This window comes from Oryctolagus cuniculus, chromosome 6 (assembly GCF_964237555.1).
Source record: "Oryctolagus cuniculus chromosome 6, mOryCun1.1, whole genome shotgun sequence".
Lineage (NCBI taxonomy): Eukaryota > Metazoa > Chordata > Mammalia > Lagomorpha > Leporidae > Oryctolagus > Oryctolagus cuniculus.
This window is the reverse complement of record NC_091437.1, coordinates 122,644,441-122,661,659: the sequence shown is the minus strand read 5'-3', so window position 1 is coordinate 122,661,659 and position 17,219 is coordinate 122,644,441. Positions and strand designations below refer to the sequence as shown.

The 17,219-nt window shown below is 39.7% G+C and overlaps 1 protein-coding gene across 1 annotated transcript in view; it reads right to left on the bottom strand.

The window, feature by feature from the left end:
* Positions 1-17,219, bottom strand: part of CPQ (carboxypeptidase Q) — a gene marked incomplete at its 5' end in the record, with an annotated part of 478,153 nt that overhangs the window by 175,844 nt on the left and 285,090 nt on the right.

Below are 17,219 nucleotides of genomic sequence, written 5' to 3'. Positions count from 1 at the left end.
GAAGTTTTGAATAGCACAATTAATAAGTTTTGCATTGATAAATATATGCAGAACCAGATTCCCAGGAAAATGAAGTTATCTATTCTTTTCAAGTCAACACAAAACATTTTTAAAATTTCAAAGTATTAAACCATAATTAGCTCTGAATAAATAAATATCAAAGGAGTGATATGAGTATTCTGTAGACCAGTAACTTAGTAACTTAATAGACTCAGTAACTAAGCATAACTCTGTATATTTGGAAATCTAAAGAATGTTGTGATAGAGTTAAAGATGAAATCATAGTGAAAAATTCATAATATTTAGATTTAATGGACTGAAGGCAATCTTTCAAAAATTGCAGAATACAGCTAAACCAGTGTTTGGAGACGGAAATGAAGCTTTGAAATGAATGTTAGGGAGAAAGGCTGAACATTAGTGAACTCAATGTTCACCTTAAGAAGATAGAAGTTACAGACAAACCTAAGTATAGAAGAAAGTAATAGTATTTTTGTAAATTAAAAAGTCATAAAAACATATGATTCTGGTTTAGGTTATCTAAACCTACAGAGTAACGTTAAAGTAATCTCAAAGCATTGGATATATCTGCACAGGAAGAAGTTAATGGATTTTGAGGAGGTACAAATCAGGTTTCAATCATATCTGTAATTTTTTATTTCATTTAAATTAAGGATCCAAAATTATTAACACTCATGAAACCTGGATGAGCATCTACATGCTAATTATTCTATGTCATTTTAAAATATCTGAAATATTACCTAGCTTAAAAAAAAGGGAAGTGAATTGAAGAGCTGGTTTTTGAAACAGTAAACAAAACTGCTGCACCACTGGCCCAACTAACCAAAAATAGGGGGAGAAGACCAAAATTGATATAGTCAGAAATAAAGGAGATATAAATGGACACCAAAGAAATAAAAAGAATCATCAGAAATTACTACAAACAGCTATATGCTAACAGATTGGAAAACCTAGAAGAAATGGATAAATTCCTGGACACATACAACCTACCAAAACTGAGCCACGAAGACAGAGAAAACCTAAACAGACCAATAAACAAGACATAAATTGAATCAGTAATAATAAAAACCCTCCAACAAAGAAAAGCCCAGAACTGGGACAGCTTCACTGCTGAATTCTACCAGACATTTAAAGGAGAATTAATTCCATTTCTTTTCAAGCTATTCAAAACAATTCAAAGGGAGGGAATACTCCCAAACTCCTTCCATGAGGCCAGCATTACCTTAATTCCAAAACCAGAAAATGATACAACAAAGAAAGAGAACTATAGATCAATATCCCCAATGAACATAGATGCAAAAATCCTCAACAAAATACTAGCTAGTCAAATCCAACAACATTTCAGAAAGATCATTCACCTAGACCAAGTGGGATTAATCCCTGCTATGCAGGGATGGTTCAACATCTGCAAATTAATAAATGTGATGTATCACTTTATATAAACTGGAGAATAAAAACCAAATGATTATCTCAGAGGATGCAGAGAAAGCTTTTAACAAAATAAAACATCCTATCATGATAAAAATCTTAAGCAAATTGGGAATAGAAGGAACATTTCTCAACACAATTAAGGCAATTTATGACAAACCCACAACCACCATCATATCAAATGGGGGAAGGCTGGAAGCATTCCACCTAAGATCTGGAACTAGACAAGGATGCTCACTTTCACTACTGTTATTCAATATAATCCTGGAAGTTTTAGACAGAGCCATTAAGAAACAAACAAAAAAAAAATCAAAGGAATACAAATTGAAAAGGAGGAAGTCAAACTATCCCTATTTGCAGATGACATGACTCTACATATAGAGGAACCAAAAGATTCCACTAAGAGACTAAGGGAACTCATAAAAGAGTTTGATAAAGTGGTAGGATATAAAATTAACACACAACAATCCATAGCTTTTGTATACACAGACGATGCCATGGTTGAGACAGAACTTCCAAGATCAATCCATTCAAACTAGCTACAAAAAATTAAATACCTTGAAATAAACTTAACCAAGGTTGTCAAATATCTCTACAATGAAAATTATAAAACATTGAAGAAAGAAATATGAGAAACACAAAACATGAGAATAATCTTCCATGTTCATGGGTTGGAAGCATATCATCAAAATGCCCATCTACACAAAGCAAATTAAAGATTCATTGTGATCCCAACCAAAATACAAATGACATTCTTCCCAGATCTAGGAGAAACTATGGGAAAATTCATATGGAAACACAAGATAACTTGAATAGCTAAAGCAATCCTAAACAATAAGAACAAAGCTGGAGGAATAACAATACCATATTTCAAGAAATACTACAGGGCAGTTATAATCAAAACAGATTGGTACTGGCACAAAATAGACATGTAGACCAATGTAACAGAATAGAAACTCGAGAAATCAATCCACACATCTATAACCAACTAATCTTTGACAAAGGAGCTAAAATCAATTCCTGGAACAAGGACATCTCTTCAACAAATTATGCTGGGAAAACTGGATCTCTGCATGCTGATATCTGCTTGTCTGAAACAAGACCCCTCACCTTACACCTTATACAAAAATCAACTCACAATGGATCAAAGATCTAAATGTATGACCTAATAACCTCAAATTACTAGAGCAGTACATTGTGGAAACTATGCAAGACACTAGCATAGGCAAAGACTTCTTGGAAGAGATCCCAGAAGCCTAGGTAACCAAAACTTAAATAAACAAATGGGACTACATCAAGCTGAGAAGCAGAAACACTCAGCAAATTGAACAGGTAACCAACAGAATAGGAGAAATTATTTGCAAACTATGCAAGTGATAAAGGATTAATATACAGAATCTAGAAAGAGCCCATGAAACTCAGAAACAACAAAACAAACAATCCAATTAGGAAATGGGCATAGGACCCAAACAGACATTTTTCAAAAGAGGAAATTGAAATGGCCACCAGACACATGAATAAATGTTCAGGATTGTTAGCCAACAGGGAAATACTAATCAAAACCACAATGTGGTTTCCCCTCACCCCAGTCAAATGGCTCTCATACAGAAACCAACTAACAATAAATGCTGGTGAGGATGTGGGGGAAAAAGGTATTCTCATCAACTGCTGGTGGGAATGTAAACTAGTACAGCCATTATGGAAGACAGTATGAAAATATTCTGAAATCTGAAAACAGGTCTACCATATGACCCAGCAATCCCACTCCTGGGAATTTACTGGAAGGAAAGGAAATCAGCATATGAAAGAGTTGTGAATATTCCCCATGTTTATTGCAGCTCAATTCATATCAGCTAAGATATAAAATCAACCCAGATGTCCATCAACTGATGCCTGGATAATTAAGTTGTGATAGATAGATAGATAGATAGATAGATAAAATGGAATACTGCTGGGCTGCTAGAAAAAATGAAATCCTGTCTTTTGCAATAAAATGTATGCATCTGAAAATCATTGTATTAGTAAAATAAGCCAGTCCCTAAAAGACAAATACCATATGTTTTCCCTGATCCGTGTCAACTAAGAGGGTACCAAAAATGTAATGAATAGGAATGAAATTGACATTTTGAGATTCAATGACTGTGTAGAGCCCTTGTCTCTACTGCTGGTGAATAGTGTTTTTTTTTCTTCATAACTATTCATTGAACTCTTTATTTAGTGTAGGTTTAATCTTACAAGTACAAAGTAAAATGAAAGTAGATCATTATAAAAATTAAGAGAGAATAAAAGGCCGGCGCCGCGGCTCACTAGGCTAATCCTCCGCCTTGCGGCGCCAGCACACCGGGTTCTAGTCCCAGTCGGGGCGCCGGATTCTGTCCTGGTTGCCCCTCTTCCAGGCCAGCTCTCTGCTGTGGCCAGGGAGTGCAGTAGAGGATGGCCCAAGTCCTTGGGCCCTGCACCCCATGGGAGACCAGGATAAGTACCTGGCTCCTGCCATTGGATCAGCATGGTGCGCCGGCTGCAGCGCGCCAGCTGCGGCGGCCATTGGAGGGTGAACCAACGACAAAGGAAGACCTTCCTCTCTGTCTCTCTCTCACTGTCCACTCTGCCTGTCAAAAAAAAAAAAAAAAGTAACCTTAAGAAAAAGGGCCTTAGGCCCTTCATGCATAGATATATAATAAGTTCTACATTCTAGATCCAATTAAAATCATATATCTAGCACTTAGTTCAGAGCTAGGAACTGCATGTTCAAGAATGCTAACTGCCATTGTTACTTCCTCCTGAAATCAGAACTACACTACTCTCATACTCACATCTATATTGGAAAATCTGGGTGGGTAATCTTATTTGACCATATTTCATGTATGCTAAAGCAAGGAATAAGTATTCAATGCTACTATCCATCTTAAAAAAAGAAGTCATGAAATTTTATACATTTGCAATTAGTAAAATAATGCTACTCTTATCAAATGCTGTAGGACACTGAAGAAGTTTTTCCTCGTCATAACCACTATAAAGTTTGTCTTGCCTCCTTATATACCACATCATTATTCCACGAAGTGTCTCCATTTGCACCCCAAGCCAGTGAAGATGAGCACGGTGAATGGCAGCAAAGCCATCGTTTCCTTCAACATTATGTGCCATGTGTTTTCTATCTTTGCAACTCTGATGGATGTATGTTTTGTTCATGTTATGTTTGAGCCACATAACTGCCAGTCAAGTATATTGTCTTCTACTTGCTGATAAAGATCTAAGGCCTAGGTAGTACAATGGCCTACCAGAGGTAATAATGCATGTTTGAGAGGGCTGTTGGGAGTACTTGAAAAGATCATGGAAAGTAATGAGCATGTAGAATATATTCAATAAACATTGTTCTTTTCCTCTTTCTCCCAGGTGTTCAATTAATGTTTGTTGGAAATAAAAATGAAAATATAGGACATGAATCCTATATCTGGTAAGGTACTTTGCATTCATCAAAAACCTATGCTTTACAATAAGTTTAACAACTTTTTTTTTACAACAGATTGTAAGATACCAGAAAGGTAATCAGTTCAAAAATTCCTCCATCAAATTCATTTGTCACCAAAAATAGCATTCAAATGACTTGAACTAAAATCATTTAAGTATAAAAGGTTAATTTACAGTTCCTTCTTTCAGAAAAGTAATAATTCCATTATGAAGCACTTCATAAAATATTTCTTTGTTCTATAATGTGCTGCCTGAAACAAGTGAATATGGGTTAGCTAAATGTATCTATGGCAATGGTGATGAGAGCAGAAACACAACCTTTGAAACATTTCTTTATGTTTTTCACACACATTCATCAAAGAAATAACTCAGGGTAGTTGCAATTACATTTTAAATATATTCCTTTTCAAATATGTCATTATTACAGAATCCTTTTTTAAAAAAGATTTATTTATTTGAGAGGCAGAGTTACAAGGAGGCAGAGGCATAGGCAGAGAGAGAGAGAGAGAGAGAGAGAGAAAGAGATCTTCTGTCCTCTGGTCACTCCCCAAATAGACACAATGGCTGGAGCTGGACTGATCTGAAGGAGCCTGGAGTTTCTTCCAGGTCTCCCACGTTGGTACAGGGGCCCAAGGACTTGGTCCGTCTTCCACTGCTTTCCCAGGTGCATTAGCAGGGAGCTGGATCAGAAGTGGAGCAGCCAGGACTCAAACTGGTGCCCATATGGGATGCTGGTCCTGTAAGCAGTGGCTTTACTGTAACACTACGCCACAGTGCCGGCCCCATAAAAGGACAATTTTACAAGCACTGGGGTCCACTATCCTTGGTCTTTCATGCATGAATATCTTCTGGGAATGCTTGGAAACTCAGGTGTTTTGACTATACTAAAAGCAGAGGGATTTCTTGGGAATTTAGTAAGAAGGGTAAACAGTAAGCACTAGGTCTGATTCTTTGTTTCCTCTATCCCAATTTTTTCTACATGTCAAAGAGTTTACTTTGCAGTAAATTATGCTCCCCTCTACAGCTATTTCCTGTTTTTACTAGTCATTTCTTCAGGAATATTATAAACCTTCCTATATCTAGTGTTACTTAGGTTAAAGACATAGAGAGAGCAAAGAGGATGGGAAAAGATGAAGATCTTTCCATCTCCCTGTCTCAGGAGTGTTCTTTTAATTCTGTGTAACATGTATGAAGTGTCTTTTACATATACTCATGATGGAATCTATATAGGGGTGAAAGCCTATGAGTTTGGTTCATCAGAACCAGCTACTGTTCTTTTCTTACAAAGGATTCTCTGCTGTGGGAATGGCCCTGATGAAGCTGAACTGTGCAGTGGGTACAGATGCGAGAGTTGAGTCACATCTAGGGACTGACAGCATGTTGTACCAGGTAAAACCACTGCCTATAATGCTGGCATCCCACATGAGCACCAGTTTTGTGTCCCAACTACTCCATTTTTCCAATCCAGATCCCTGTTAATGGCCTGAGAAAGCAGTGGAGGATGGCCCCAGTGCTTGGTCCCCTGCACCCATGAGGGAGACCGATAAAAGCTCCTTGCTCCTGGCTTTGGCCTGGCCAAGTGCCGCCAGTTGTGGTCATCTGTGGAGTGAACCAGCAGATGGAAGATCTCTCTCTCCCTGTCTCTCCTTCTCTTTATGTAATTCTTTAAAGAAAAATAAATTTTTTAAAAAAAGTATCATGTCTGAGATTATGTCTCCTGGAACATTGCAGACTCATTATTTTGGCACAATTAAAAATTAATAATGATTACTGTATTACTTAAGGTTTAATGGTGATCTGGTGCTGTCTAAATGATCCTACAAACTATTTAATATAAACTGTCCCCACAGTTAAGAATAGGAAACTGAGATTTAAAAAACTGAATGATTTGGAACCATCATTGTGATGTAATGGGTAAAGCGACCATCTGTGATGCCAGCATCCTATATGAGTGCTGGTTTTTGTCCTGGCTGCTCCACTTCCAATCCAGCTCCCTGGTAATGGCCTGGGAAAAGCAGTGTAAGATGGTCCAAGTGCCTGGGTCATGCTACCCTCGAGGAGACCTGGATGGATCTCCTAGTTTGTTATCTGGCCCAGTCCTGACCATTGGGGGCCATCTGGAGACTGAACCAGCAGATGGAAGATCTGTCTCTCTGTTTCTCCCTCTCTTTCTGTAACTGAGTTTCAAATAAATAAATAAATCTTTAAAAAATAAAAAAATTTAATAATATTTCCAAGGTAACACAGCTACTTAATACACCCAAAATTTTGAACGGAAGATATTTCCACATATAGTGCATGCTTATTCTACCATCCATGCTGCCGCTTATTTATCTCCAGATTTGAATTAGGGTTAAGAGAGTAAGATTCGCAATAAGATCTAAGTCACATCTTACAGGCTGGAGATTCTGGTATCAAGAGGGGTGTTGTGGGGAGCAGCCTGGACTAGACTGAGTTACTGGAATTAAGACTTATTCTATGCATCTGCTCTCCCACAATATGGCGCTGGGAGAGAAGTGAACAGCTTCTGCACAGCTGCCTCCAGTTCAACCAATAAACTGTAGGACTTGCTCCTGATTGGAGGAGAGCAGCGTACTCGGCGTGTGGGCAGCCGAGTTAGGATTGGCGGAGGAGGACTATAAAGGAGGAGAGAGACGGCATGCACCAGGAACATCTAAGGGGAACATCTAAGAGGAACACCTGTGCAGCCCCCAGAGAGCCGGCCGGCGGTGTGCCGCTCCCCTGCGGAAGTGGGGAATGTGGCCAGGGGGAACTGCCCTTCCACGGAGGTGGAAGGGATAGTAGCCAACCCGGGAAGAACCAGCAGCAAACCCGGGGAGGGCCGAGCAGACAAAAGAACAGCGCAGGGTTTTGTGTCGTTCCTCCACGAAGAGGGGGAGCGACATAATGGTGCCGTGACTCGGATATGAAGCCTAGGCAGGGTTTAGTGTCGTTCCTCCATGAAGAGGGGGAGCGACATAATGGTGCCGTGACTCGGATATGAAGCCTAGGCAGGGTCCTGTGTCGTTCCTCCATGAAGAGGGGGAGCGACATAATGGTGCCGTGACTCGGATATGAAGCCTAGGCAGGGTCCTGTGTCGTTCCTCCATGAAGAGGGGGAGCGACAGGTGTTAGCAGGATCACAAATATGTATTCTTATAATAGTCAACTTCTTTTAGTACTTGTTAGTCTGTTGTTTCTGTCTCACATTCAGTAGCTCTCTATTGCTAGTGTTTGCTGTAGAGAATGTTCACAAGAGTGGAGGGGCCCAAGAATGGACTAAGTCAAATCCTTATTCTACAGGACAATTTTTAAAACCCAGTTAACCATAAAGGTCGGATCAGATGTACATAGGATGTTTTCTTGTTTCTTTGCAGATCTCTGCTTTTATGCAAGTTTACTGGAACAGAATTCTTTGGAAACTGGGTAAACCACAACTTTTGCAAAATGCAAGATTAGCATGATGCAGAGAAGTATGTAGGCAAAGAACACAGCATCCCTGGAAACCCCATAACTTCCTCTTCGGTATATTTAGCATACAGAGGTAGAAGCTGCTTCATCCACCACAGAGCAAATAAAATTTACTTAGTAACTCTAAGGCTGTGGTTTTCTAGGCTCAGTATAACTGGAAATTCATCCACTCTGTTTTTCTGCGTGTCTCCCTTCTATTTACCACACTACTTTACAAGTTAAAAGAAGACATGGCATAATAATCTCATGAATCTCATGCTTAGATTGTCAATAGCACTTGTTGCCTATGGCATCAGCTCCAGATTTTAGCTTTCATTCAATGACCTTCACCTCTCATAAGATTCACTTTCTCTTAATCCTCACTCCCTTACTGCTACAGATTTACTAACATTCTCTACTCCTCAAACTATACTTTCATGAACACCAATTTTGTTCTTTCTTGTCCCACTTTCCAAGCATTAGCTCTATGTCTCTGTCCATGTGAATCCACTGCTGCTGCTCCATAAGCTCCTTGATGTCCTTCTATCTATAAAAGAGTTGTTCAACACTTATCATCAAAATAGCACAGCTCATGTGAGCCAAGTCATGCAGAATTAAATGATACTGTTTTAATGAGGTGGTCCAGGTTTGCTCTTTAGACTTGTATGTATCCCATTCTTGCATGGAAGGAAATCTACTGGGGCACTAAGGATAACGTTATGTACTCTTTTCCATGGCCCCATTTCTCCAGGATAAATAGTATCAGCCTCTTAATATTCCAGTTCCTTTATAACCCAATTTCCAGATTTTATTGGGTCGTATAGGCCAAATCAGACTAGATGTGGGCGTGGGGGGATCTGAGTATGCTATGAATAAAAGGGGCCTGGAGATTCTTCCTCTGCCAGCCTTCATCTGCCACCCCTCTAGACTCTACCAGACAGGAAGCGATTGGTTCTGGTGCTCTAAGCTCCTAGGTCTAAGCTGTGTCTGCCTTTGCACAGAAATGGTGTATCTCAACTAGCAGATAAAGTAACAACAGTAATATTCATGGTGCCTAACGCTTTAAAATAATTAAGGAATCTCCCATACCACATCCAAACTAAAAATCAAACCACATTTTATGTGATTCATTTTTAAATCTTCATCTCATGGATATATTTTGCAAATAAATCTGCATGCCATTTGTCTTTTTATATATGCCAGTAGAAATCTCCCATGTTAGCTAAATGAGATATAAAGGTGCTAAGGACATTTGTGAAATTTAAAAATACATTCATATCTCAGGGAAAATTCTCAAATGAGGGAAAAAAAAAGCCTGTTTTCCTTCCTTCCTTCCTTCCTTCCTTCCTTCCTTCCTTCCTTCCTTCCTTCCTTCCTTCCTATCTATATATGTATCCAGTTTGCCACTAGAAAGTATTTTTTTTTTGACAGGCAGAGTGGACAGTGAGAGAGACAGAGAGAAAGGTCTTGCTTTTCCGTTGGTTCACCCCTCAATGGCCACTGCGGCCTGCACACCACGCTGATCCGAAGCCAGGAGTCAGGTGCTTCTCCTGGTCTCCCATGCAGGTGCAGGGCCCAGGGACTTGGGCCATCCTCCACTGCACTCCTGAGCCACAGCAGAGAGCTGGACTGCAAGAGGAGCAACCGGGACAGAATCCAGCGCCCAGATCGGGACTAGAACCCCACCGCAGGTTGAAGATTAGCCTATTGAGCCCCGGCGCTGGCCGAAAGTATTTTTAAAAATACTCAGGACCAGTGATTTGAATCAAAGGTTTCTTCAGGGCCATCAGTCTCCCTACTTGTGTTCAAAAAACAATTGCAGGCCGGCACCGTGGCTCACTAGGCTAATTCTCCGCCTGCGGCACCGGCACCCTGGGTTCTAGTCCCAGTTGGGGTGCCAGGTTCTGTCCTGGTTGCACCTCTTCTAGTCCAGCTCTCTGCTGTGGCCCAGGAAGGCAGTGGAGGATGGCTCAAGTGCTTGGGCCCTGCACCTGCATGGGAGACCAGGAGGAAGCACCTGGCTCCTGGCTTCAGATCGGCGCAGCGCACTGGCCATAGCAGCCATTTGGGGTGTGAACCAAGGGAAGCAAGACCTTTCTCTCTGCCTCTCTCTCTCACTGTCTAACTCTGCCTGTCAAAAAAAAAAAAATTGCAAAGGAAGAACATACAAAATGGGAGTAGGGAGAGTTCATAGACTGTTTTAAGATAAAAATTCCTTCTAGAAAAAAAAAATCTTACCAAATTCAATTTCATGTGAGGCCGCAGAAAAAAATGACAAAATCTTCAACAAAATTCACATATTTCTGATAATACTACATTGATTTTTCAATAAAAAGAATCAGATATTGTGGATTAAAAAACAGGTTGTTGTGCAGAGTTTGCACCTGAATGAACACAAGAGCTCATCAAAAAGAAATATAAGAATAATAGCTGTAACACCAAGGAACTCTCGCATGGTTCTACCTTCTCAATATTCTGACAACCACAAGTCCCTAAAACGTATCTGACAATCTATAATGAAATCAAATCCAAGGCCATTTGTACTCAGTTCCATGAATGCATCCAAGCAAGTATTCTTGGATTCTTCTTTAATCTGCCACCACTAAAAAGTATGTCCCTAAATGTACCCATGGAACATTCTTCCAAATAATGTTTTTGATGAATAAATTATGCAGAATGAATCTCCCAACCTTATTTGACTGTAGGGTATTTTTCTTTGTTTCTATATAGGATCTCTTGTTATCCATAGCATGAGTGTTCCTAAAGACAGACTGGGATGCTGTTCCAATAAAACACTATTCATAAGTACTTAAGTGAACAAGTTGGAGTCAGGCTGCCTGGATTTACATTTTTCACATAATAGTTGTTGACAATGTCAACAACAGTTCACATTGGGTGGGGTTTTTAGCTTTTCTCTGCTTCAGTTTTCTCTTTAGTAAAAAGGACATAACAAAAGTTAGCTACTGCTTGGGGTGTATTTTGGGGACCAAAGAGATCCTATATATGGTGGAGTGCTTAGCACAATGTCAACACCACATTAATATTCAGTGACTGATAGCTAGTGGTAATTTTATTATACCCAGTGGTATGGCTAAGCCCTCCGTGGGAGATGTTGTTTCTAACTGGGGTCTCCTTTCTGGAACTAGGCTAACCCTAAATTTTTTTTCGGGGCTCTTGCTATTTCTAGCTTTACCCATATGTCTCCATTTCCTTAGAAGCTGGTCATTTCCTTTCCCCCAGTTATTCTAGATTGGATTTTGTGGGACTTTTCCAAGCCAGACTTGATCAGGGTTTGTGAGAAGCAAACCCTCTTCTGCACCTCTAAGAGAACCCACTACATGGCAAGTGGATGAATAAAGCTGTAGGGACAGTGAAAATTTTAAGAACATTTTCTTGATCACTCAAGTAACACACCCACTGAATAAAAATCCAACATTATGTAAATATGTCAAGTAAAAGTAGGCGTGTCCTATAATTCTGTACCATTTCCTCCCCTCACAATCTCAAGACTGCTACTGTCAACAATTTTCTCCCAATTTTAAATATGTGCTGGACTAAAAGCTCTTTCCTTTGCTGCAAACACTTTCTCCATCCCCTTTTTGTTTCAAGAGTTCCTATTTGTCTACATAAAAGAAAGTTCAAATATCACCTCAGTGAAGTTGCCCTGATCTAGCCAAGCCACGCAGGTCCCTCCTTCCACCAGATGTCCCAAATAATTTACATACACTACATTGAGAGAATTTATAACGATTCATTTCAATGCTTGCAAGAAATGTCTGAAATGCCTCTCCCAATTCATGAAATCTAGGGCTATGTCTTCTTCCTCTTTGGTAGAAAGCATTTGGTATACATATATGCAGCCCACGCAGAACAAGCATTTATTTGGTGAATGAGTGAAGGAATATACAAAACATAGTTTTTTCCAAGAGATCTTCAAGCTCTATAATAATCACACTTAGCATGCTCACATTAAATTTCTGTAAAAAGCTGTTTCTTTTTTAAACATATTGATTTAATTGAAAAAGTTAGGAGGAGAGAGAGAGGAGAAGGGGTGGGGGAGAGAGAGAGAGAAAGAAAGAAAGAGAGGTCTTCCTTCTGCTGGTTCATTCCCCAGATGGCCCCAACAGCCAAGGCTAGGCCAGGCTGAAGCCAGGAGCTTCTTATGGGTGTCTCATGTGGGTAGCAGGGCCCCAAGCACTTTGGCCATCTTCTATTGCTTTTCCCAGGCCATTACCAGTGAGCTAGATCAGAAGTGGCACAGCCAAGACTCAAATTGGCACCCATATGGGATATCAGCATCACGGGTGGTGGCTTCACCCACTAGGCCATAACACCAGCCCCAAAAGGTGTTTCTTATGCAACCCATATTCCAACAACCAAGTGATACTTTTAATTATATATCTTGTCATTTTGCTAGGTCTAAAAACTCGAAATTCTAACTTCACATAAAAAATAAAGTTGGGAAAATTTTGAAAGGGAGAGTAGTTTATTCTTCAAGTGCCAAATTAACATTTTGAAGCACAACATCTTCAGCCATAGGTTTTGTCCACTAACGCTAGAACATTCCAGGAAATGTCATTTCAAATAAACAGTTTCATGTCCAGTAAACCACAAATACAAAAAAGTATTCAACAGCACTTCACAGCAAATAGCCTTGGTGACAGTTGCTCAGGAATGACTGATTATATTTACAAAGCACAAATATCTTTTCTGTTAGGTTAATTGAATCTAATTTAAGCTGATGACTTGAGCATAAGAGTGAATCAATAAGAGTGGTGAAAGAGGACAACAAAAGAGCAGATACCAGAAGGATGAATCTTAAAAAAAGATTCCCAAATATCAGAAAGCCCCGCTGGACCAACACTTCAAATTAACAAGCTCCACTGAGGGCCTCTGACATGCATGCTGCATGACACATCATTCAAGGAACAGCATCCAAAAGGAATCTCATTACTCTTGGAAAAAGAGATTGCCAGAGAGCCTTCATATTTCATCAATTAAAAAGTTTGTGCTTAATGTAATTAAGTAATACAATTATGAGTCCATTTCTTGGCCTTAAGCCCAAGATCCTATTTCTTATTTAAGTATATCAAAAAATGTTTTCCCAGTATTTATATGTCACTTGTTGGAACTTCTTTTCATCTTAAAATATACAGGCAATCTACAAATAGAAATCCACAATCAACTTTAAAATGAGGAGTAAGGCTCAGTGGGTGAGCTCACAGGAAGTGTGGACAGAGTCACCACTCAACATCAGCAGAACATGGGTATAGAAGTGAGTATGAGAAATTCAAGACTCCATAAATACAGTATGAAAATGGAAACACAGAGGTGTCTCTGAGTTTTCTTTACACAAAGGATGGTTATAGGGATACCAGAGAAGTTGGCTCTGAGTTAACTAGTGTCACTAACATACTCAGTTAGGAGGCAAACTAATCACTAACGGGGGTGGAGGTAAAACACCCAACACCACCAACAACATAGCCATGTCTTCTCATATAGAAAAAGTTCTGTGTCAGAAACGTCAGAATCACATACATTATGTGAATAGCTCATTTAATTTACAAAGCAACTCCATAAGGCAGAAACTATTATTACCCTCACTTCACAGATAAGAAAACTGAGGCACAGAGAAGCAAAGTAACTTACCTGAGACCATACAGTTATAAAGTTGCACAGCCAAGATTTGAACCCAGGTAGTCTGGCTCCAGAGCCCTGTGTTCTATGCTTACTATGCTGCTTCCTTACACTAATTTCAAGGGCATTACTCTTTATTTTAGAGTTTTATTCATATGTTTATGTAGGTTTTCAGAAATCTTCTGGAGATTTGAGCCCTGAATTGAAAAGATTGATTGCTATCAAAAGCAACTGAAGTTCATGAACTTTCAGAGCTGGAAAAAGATACTTAATTCACCTTTGCCTAGTGTTTGACATTTATCCATGCAATTGAATTCAACTCAATTAACAATGATTTAAGGGTCCCATGCTGAGTGCCAAAGCAGTGAGATTCAAAGCATAGAGAAAACACAATTTTATCTCAATGTAAAGCAAATGAAGTCCTCTGGAAGCTTGCAGTTGAATAGAGATGAGGACACTGATGTCCAGAGTACAAAAGACCTGCCTGTGGCCAAAAAAGGAGCTTGTAACACAGGGACCCCGATTGAAATTCAGATGGGCCTAGTGTCTGCTTTTACTTCACCTTTCCAAGCTGATTGAACATACTGAAGTAAAATTAATTTCCAAAGTAATTTTTTTCTCTCTTCAGAAGAAAAATGTTTACCTTCTGCCTGCTTTACTCTAGAACCCACTTCATTCAGGAATGAAATGAGAAACGGAAGACAGTCCAGGGATATTTTGAACATAGTGAAAGAGGAAAGAATTTAAATAGTGTCTCTCAGACCTGCAAAATAATGCTATTTTTTGGTCTTATGTGTTGGACAATTTCTCTCCAAAACATTACCCAATATTAAAAGTGGGAGCCGGCGCCGTGGCTCACTAGGCTAATCCTCCGCCTTGCGCTGCCGGCACACTGGTTCTAGTCCCGGTAGGGGCGCCGGATTCTGTCCCAGTTGCCCCTCTTCCAGGCCAGCTCTTTGCTGTGGCCAGGGAGTGCAGTGGAGGATGGCCCAGGTGCTTGGGCCCTGCATCCCATGGGAGACCAGGAGAAGCACCTGGCTCCTGCTTTCGGATAGGCGCGGTGCGCTGGCCGCAGCAGCCATTGGAGGGTGAACCAACGGCAAAGGAAGACCTTTTTCTCTGTCTCTCTTTCTCACTGTCCACTCTGCCTGTCCAAAAAAAAAAAAAAAAAAAAAAAAAAGTGGGTACTGACTATGTCAGTGCTGATAACCATGTGTGTGCACAGGTGTATGTGTAGGTCTACAGCTGTCTTCTGAAGACATGCTTTAACCTCTATGTTCCAGATTTTAAAAATTGTTCTATAAGAACCAAAGAAGGTGCTTAGTGCATCTTTTCTGTCATGTATGAAAATGATACTAAAATATAAAATCTAAGATTTTCAATGAGTTTGTTTTCTTGTTACATAAAGAATTTTTATTAGTGTATTTTAGTGGTTCTCAAACTGGTGTAACTCCTTCTCTCTCCTCCCTAAGGGCACATCTGCTAACGTCTGGTACATTTTTGATTGTCACAACTTGAGAGGTTTAGGGGAGAGAGTGCTATTGGTATCAGTGGTTAGTGGTCAGGGATACCCCATGTCATCCATGGGATAGATTTTACAAGGAAGAATGATCTGATCCAAATGTCAATAGTGCCAACATTGAGCAACACTGGCACTATTTAAAAATAAAAACATGGGAGGCCAGCATTGTGGCTCACTTGGTTAATCCTCTGCCTGCGGCGCAGGCATCCCTTATGGGTGCCGGATTCTGTCCCAGTTGCTCCTCTTCCAGTCCAGCTCTCAGCTCTCTGCTGTGGCCTGGGAAGGCAGTGGAAGATGGACCAAGTGCTTGGGCCCTGCACCCACACAGGAAACCAGGAAGAAGCACCTGGCTCCTGGCTTCGGATCAGCGTAGCTCCGACCATAGCGGCCATTTGTGGGGTGAACCAACGGGAGACTTTTCTCTCTGTCCCTCTCTCACTGCCTGACTCTGTCAAAAAAAAATAAATAAAAGTAAAAAACATGGATGACCACCTTTCTGTATCTCCATTTTAAAACCCACATAAGGTTTACATTAGAAAGTTTTGCCCCAAACAAGAGAACTTCCACAACCACCGTTAATAAGATGAGTTGTTTACAGAATTCGAAGGATGGGAGGACAAGCATGACTTTAAACACTTAATGGCTTAATAAGTGATGGAATGTCCTGATCTTAGCACATCTGAAACTGGGATTATTTCATAGTATGCTACAAGACAATCTATTGATGAGATATTTTTCAAATCACCAATGGCTTGATTCAGACATGGAACTGTCCCTTCAGACTATCTCATTACTTTTAATAACACCCAAAATTCAACTTTTTGAACAGCATACAAAGGTAATGTATGTTGTTTTCTTTTCAAATATGGTCAGGAAAATAAATTGCGTTTACTATTAGCCCTTCCTTTTTTTATTTTATTTTTTTAACTTTTATTTAATGAATATAAATTTCCAAAGTACGGCTTATGGATTACAATGGCTTCCCCCCCATAACGTCCCTCCCACCTGCAACCCTCCCCTTTCCCACTCCCTCTCCCCTTCCATTCACATGAGGATTCATTTTCGATTCTCTTTATATACAGAAGATCAGTTTAGCATACATTAAGTAAAGATTTCAACAGTTTGCTCCCACACAGAAACATAAAGTGAAAAATAATAGATGATTTTTAAATGATGATGAAATCAGATCAGAACTATTGTCATGTTTAATCCCAGTGAGAGTCAAGTTGGGAATTGATAATTTCTTCTTCTTTTTTTTTTTTTTACAGAAGATCAGTTTAGTATACATTAAGTAAAGATTTCAACAGTTTGCACCCCCATAGAAACACAAAGTGAAATATACTGTTTGAGTACTCATTATAGTATTAAGCCTCAATGTACAGCACATTAAGGACAGAGATCCTACATGAGAAGTAAGTGCACAGTGACTCCTGTTGTTGACTTTACAAATTGACACTCCTGTTTATGGCATCAGTAATCTCCCTATACACCAGTCATGAGTTTCCAAGGCTATGGAAGCCCCTTGAGTTCTCCGACTCTTATCTTGTTTAGACAAGGTCATAGTCAAAGTGGAGGTTCTCTCCTCCCTTCAGAGAAAGGTACCTCCTTCTTTGATGACCTGTTCTTTCTATTGGGATCTCACTCACAGAGATCTTTCATTTAGGTTTTTTTTTTTTGCCAGAGTGTCTTGGCTTTC